This window comes from Gymnoscopelus microlampas (assembly GCF_963454915.1).
Source record: "Gymnoscopelus microlampas genome assembly, chromosome: 1".
Taxonomy (NCBI): domain Eukaryota; kingdom Metazoa; phylum Chordata; class Actinopteri; order Myctophiformes; family Myctophidae; genus Gymnoscopelus; species Gymnoscopelus microlampas.
In genome coordinates, this window is record NC_139962.1 from 20,609,757 (window position 1) to 20,616,032 (window position 6,276).

Sequence of the window (6,276 nt, forward strand, 5' to 3'; positions counted from 1 at the left end):
CGATAACTCCAGACGGCTGCATTGAAGGACAGCCAGGGACGACCGTGAAGGCAGACGGTCAGGACCAGAGCGAAGTCGAAATGTCCGAAGGTTCTTTCCAGAACCACCCAAACAACGGACCGGTGAAGCCACCTCTCTCCTATGTGGCCCTCATCAATATGGCCATCCACCAGAGCCCGCAGAAAAAGCTCACCCTAGCTGGGATCTGCGAATTCATCTGTGACAACTTCCCCTACTACAAAGAGAGGTTTCCCGCTTGGCAAAAAACCATCAGTCATAATTTGTCTCTCAACGACTGTTTCATTAAGATGCCCTGGGAACCAGGCACCGGCAAGGGCAACTACTGGTCTGTGGACCCGCAGTCGTTGGACATGTTCAACGATGGAAGCTTTCTTAGGAGGAGGAGACGGTACAAGAAGCACCAGCCGGGCGTTCTCAAAGACCAAGCAGCACTGGTGAATGGTTTTGGGCCGTACAGCATTGGGAATCCCTACGGTCAGCATTACGGCATCCAGCCGGCTGCCTACGCCCACCCTGCCACTATGCAGTATGCTTACTTGTCCCCCGGCGCCCCCACCATGCTCCCACAGACCGTTCTCTTCGTACAACCGGCCGAGCTGAACGGAAAAGCTTTCAATACAGCTTAGCTCTAAACTCTGCAGCTTCAGCCCAACAGCCTTGAGTGTGGCAGAGTGGCTCAGAGCCTCTGCCTGAAGACGGAAAAGCCTGATATCTCTTGGTCTCCCTTCCCGTGCGGGAGACCCGAGTTCGAATCCCGGGCATTACATGAGTACAGCGTCGGTGATCAAGTCAAGAGCCCTCGCGTCAACCATCGTCTATGATGAACATCGACGATGGTCATCAGGTCCAGGGACCAACGAGGGGTCCAAATGGACCCTTATGCGTCTGTAACACCTGGGTGTGTACAAATGGAAGCATTTGAACACGTTGAGTCAAAAAAGCACGGAGGAATTTTCGGTGTAGATTGGGATTCCAGTATAGTTTAGTTCAGTGATTCTCAACCTTTTTATTTTCAAGGACCCCCAGTTGGACATGCATTAGACTACGGACCCCCATTTCATACAATTTCTTATGTCTGGGACCCCAATCTACATTGCAAAATCCTCCGTGTAAATTTTGGAAGAAAGTGTAAAGGCCCCCACAAGGGTCCATTTGGGTCTGGGGGCCACCATGGTTCCAAAGAACCAGTGGCCTATGAGAGCTGTGTTTTACTCATATGCAGTAAAGAGAAGGTCGATCAGTGGAGCTCATGCCACCAGGCCTTTTGGCATACTCCTGTTGATGATATCCGTCTTGTCCAAATATGGAGCTCCTCATGGCTCTAAACTGGCCTACAATGGCTCCTTTTCACTACAAGAACTATGCGAACCGTGACGAAATAATGTGGAAGTCCCCTATACAACCCTTTGTTCTACATTCTTCTCAATAATCTTGGGAACTGACCTCCCATTTTTGTCTAAAGGAATCTAGGAACCTATTATTTCCCCACGAAACATACATTATTATGAAATTGTGTTATTTTACGTGGTGTGAGGGTGAGTTAAAAATGGTCCTGCATGTCTCATTCATGGCTTTTTCCGACTACAAGGACTAAGGAACTCTTCAGTGTCATGAAGCGTATGTCACGGGGTTTGTTTCCATACACTATGGCTTGGTTTCAAATAAGGTTCTTAGAACCTAGACTGGACCCTGCCCAGGAGGTGGTACTAACCCTGAGTTCTGGGAACCCAAGATCTACAAGTTGTAGTTCAGATTTTATTTTTTGAGCGGTGCAACCGCTCCTATAAGTGGGTTTAGGACCCATCGCTGTGACGGCTAAGCTTCGCAGGACGTACTGTGATTGGCTAGCGAGACGCATGAAGAAATTAATAACTCATAAATAGCACCGCTCACTTCACACTGGGTGTGATTTTTGGGGCGGTGAGTTTTGGACACCGACCAAAACATTTGTATACCCCCTAACCCTTCCATTGTAAATGCAAATCGATACTTTTGCAAAGTCAGCCAATCACATTACAGCTAGTGTCATCACCACTAACTGTAATGTGATTGGCTGACTTTGCAAATTCAGGACTGTGATTGGCTAGCGAAACACATGACACATGTGCAGCCCTATGAATACCACTATGGATGAAAAAAAAGTCATTTATCCTTTTTTTAAAGTGAGTCATGTTGTGATGACCACACACCGCCCACTTCACACTGGGTGTGATTTTTTTCTGTACTTCCCCCTTCAGGGGTGGTTCTTCTAAAATGGAAAGGTAAACAAAAATCCATGGCAGAACTTCACTGGAGTTCAGGAAAGTTTCAGGTTAGGGACGGTTCTGGCCTGGGTTAACCTTCCTTCTAGTCGAAGTTAGGGTTGACCAGCTCAGAATGTTGAGTCACAGGACAACAAGACAATGCACACGGCACGTGAGAGAGGGGAGAAAGAAAAGAAAATAGCAATAATTGTTTACCACATTTATTATGTTATTTATTATTGCCTTGATTTCATATTCAACGGTATATATAGCACATATTGTTATTAATCTGCTGTAAATATCAGTATGGAATGTTGGCTGTATGCTACTTATAGCTGTATGCTACTTGGATAGGCCTAGATGGATGCATTTTGAAGAGTTGCTTTTAAAAGAAGCGTGTGAATTGATTTGGTTCAGCGCTTGAACTTGTATTTCTTGGAACGTCTTCTCTTTTAGTTGCCTACTACATTACTTCTTATTGGAACAGTTCCTCTATTTAAAAAAAATATCCCACAATTTTGTTACCCTTTTTCATTAGACTCCCCCCACCAGCCTAGGGAGCCCAGGGCCGAGCTCATGGAGGAGAAGACACAGCCCAGCGCCCACAGCGTCCCCGGCGGAAATCGAACCCAGGACCTTCTAGCTGTGAGGCGACAGCGCTATCGACTGCGTCACCGTGCCCCCAGAACAGTTCCTCTGATTGGTCAGTGAAAACAGTCGGCAAAAGTGTTAAAGGGGAACTTTTTTTAAACCAATTTTAGATAATTTGAACCACAAAAGAAGGCTGGGTGGAAAGAGTTCTGGAATTGGGCCATTCGGTCGCCTCCAGACCTTTCGCTTCCTGGAGGGGCAAAGCTGGTAATTAAAACTAGGCAGAGGTTTGTTTGTTTCATTTCCCCCCCCCCCCCTTTTTTTTTACCCCAGAGTCCACTGGAATAATGTTTTTAGACATAATATAAGAATATAAGCCTGTATTTGGCTAAATAAACCTTTTACTTTTTACGCACGCGCACACACACACACACACACACACACACACACACACACACACACACACACACACACACACACACACACACACACACACACACACACACACACACACTTAATTTGTGGCCCAAACCATCTAAATATAAGGCCCAGGTTAAAATAAATAAATACAAATTCTTTTTTTTTTGGTAACATTTCTTTGCATTCCTTTTTTCCGGTTTCTTTTTGGGACTGGAAGTTCAAAGAAACCAATCCCTTTGTCCATATTTTTTCACGCAGTCGTATGTCAGTACTTCCAAAACATTGCTGTAACCTGAAGAAATAATTCAGTTTCAATGCTAACCCCAGTTAAATATGGAGCCATTTTGTATCTATAGGGCCCCAATCTATAGGCCTACTCAGTGTACATCTCTGAGTGTAAAGAGAATAGACACCAGCAGACACCCTTCTTCACTTGTTCAATACAGAATGACTTTATCTAATCTCAATCTTCTGTCAAAGACCTTCCTGAAGCATCCTGTTCCAACTCTAAGAGTGTACAAATGACCTCACTGAGGAAGACTCGCCCCAAAACACGCTCGCCCCAAGTGGTTCTTCTATTCTTGTATTCTTGCATTTGTTTTACTGAGGCTAATGTTAGGAAAAGAGGGGGGAGGGCATTTGGGAAGGAGACCAAACAAGAAAAAAAAAAAAAAAAAAAAGTTATCTACATATTTACACTAGTACCTGAGATAAGATATGAAAAGGTGCGTGAGCATAGCAGTATACTGTGCATGATATACTTTAGTTAAGGTGCTTAGAAAAAAAAGAGCACAATAAAAGACAAAAGTCCCATGGTTTCCTCCATCGTGTGTGTGTGTGTGTGTGTGTGTGTGTGTGTGTGTGTGTGTGCGTGCGTGCGTGCGTGCGTGTGTGCGCAAATGTAATTGTAAAACACTTTGGATAAAGGCGCTAAAGGATAAATGCACCATTTACACATTTGATTGGCCAAGCGTTGCGTGATTTAGTGACGAGGCGAAATTATATTGTTATTTTGCTTAGCATTGATGAGCTTGTTTTCCTAAAAATCTGTGCACTGAAAAGACTGTCTGCTATCTGCTTAGATCAAACAGGGTGATAAGGCCAGAATGTAAGGAGTACAGGTCGCAGGTCACACAGCTGCCAGCATAGAGTAAGCTTTTGTTTTATGGCTGTGCAGGGAAGAGAGATGTTTTAGCTCAGTAGAAGAGATCAAATGTATTATTGTTTTCCTTTAGTCAATTATAAATTTAAGCTGACAGTAAGGGATGAGCAAGTCGGTCTATCTGTGTGCTTTGCTGGGATGTACAGTATGTGTATGTTGTGTGACTGTTACAGGGCTGTAAATAAAACTTTCTATTATCATTTAATATTGTATTAAGTAAGACCCAAACAGACGGACTGGTCAGGCGCCGACCATCAAGGTTTATCAGTGATCCTCGAGCTCGTAAGCCTGCCGGGGCAAAGTAGCCTTTCCAGTGACTGGGACAGGTTGATCACCAAACTCAAAGTGGTGAGACTCTCAACGATTCAGTAGTGTGTCTGTATTCAGTCTCCGCAGAGTGGTGAAGCGGGTTAGGCCACCGCCTCACAGGGCGTTAAACAGTTTGAAAAAGGTATATTCTATAGATTGAGACACTATAGAATAAACAACGTCCCGTGTACAGTGGGTGGATAGTACTGCTCCGCTAGAAACATAGTCCCAGGTGCCTGATCAGCATCCTGGACCTGAGTGAGTGTGTGTACAATTGACTCTATGTTAAATGCTATAGAATAAACTGTGTTGTGTGCATTAGATTAGGAAAAACCTTACAACAAACAGTTTGAATCTAATAAGATAAGTATTTGGTGTGAATTAGAGACAGGTAAAGTATTGAAAATAATTACAAAGAACACTTGATTACAAATTAGTTTTCAAGAGCACATATTAGAACATTTTATGATAGACGTATTTTGCATCCTAAAACTGAAGTCTGTAAAGAGACAAGTAAGACATGAACAATGTATGAAACAAATACAGTGAACAAAGAAATAAGGTACTTGTGTTGAAAAGGGTTGGAAAGAAAACAAATCAGTCAATAAAAAAAGAAAAGAGAAACTGAATAATAATGAATACATTTAAATAAGGGCAATATTATAGGAAAACTGAATCTATGTCTGTAGAAACACACACTAACCCGCACTCTACTCCGGGGCATCCTTGGACTTGGACTTCTACCCTGGCGGAATCAGGAGAAGCGACTTATCAAGCAGGCGAACGACTCCCCCTGAATACGGCCATAAATCAACCCTTGAACCCAGGGAGTGCAGCAGGACCTGACAACCAGTGCTGTATTTGCCCCCACACTGACGGGTGAAGAGACTTGTTGCATGGAGATATGACCAGTATACAAACGCCGCTGGCGCTGCCGGACTCACCACACACTGGTACAATGCCCAGCCAACGCCAGTATAAAGAAGACATTAAAATAATCATCAAAACGCTGGAAGAACTACGAAAAGGCCAGGGCTGGACACTCGCAATGTCACAGTTCAGTACACTACAAGAAGGATACAGAGAAGATTTGAAGAAACTCAACTGAGTAATGACATTGGAGTGCTGAATTTGGAGAACAATCAGACAGACGCTCTGTGTCGTTTTCAAATTGAACCTGGTTCAAAATCACTTTTGCATGCATGGGGCCCCGTAGGAGAAAAGGTAACGTACACCCAAGAAATGTATGAAATGATTGATGAATTAATTTAGAGAGACAAGGCCATTAAATTAGATTTAAAGGAATAATTAAAGACAGTTGAAACAACTTGAGATTTTGATTTGTGTGTTGAAACAACTTGAGATTTTAAGCAATTAGCATTGATGTTCCAGACAGCATGCATGTTCCATTGCTTAAATCAAGTGATCTAGAATGGTCACACCTTACCACCTGCTCTATTTGCGTAAATCGTTACGGCGCGGGTGAAGTAAAGTCTTGTCCACCTGTGGTCGAAAGGCCGCTTGACCACA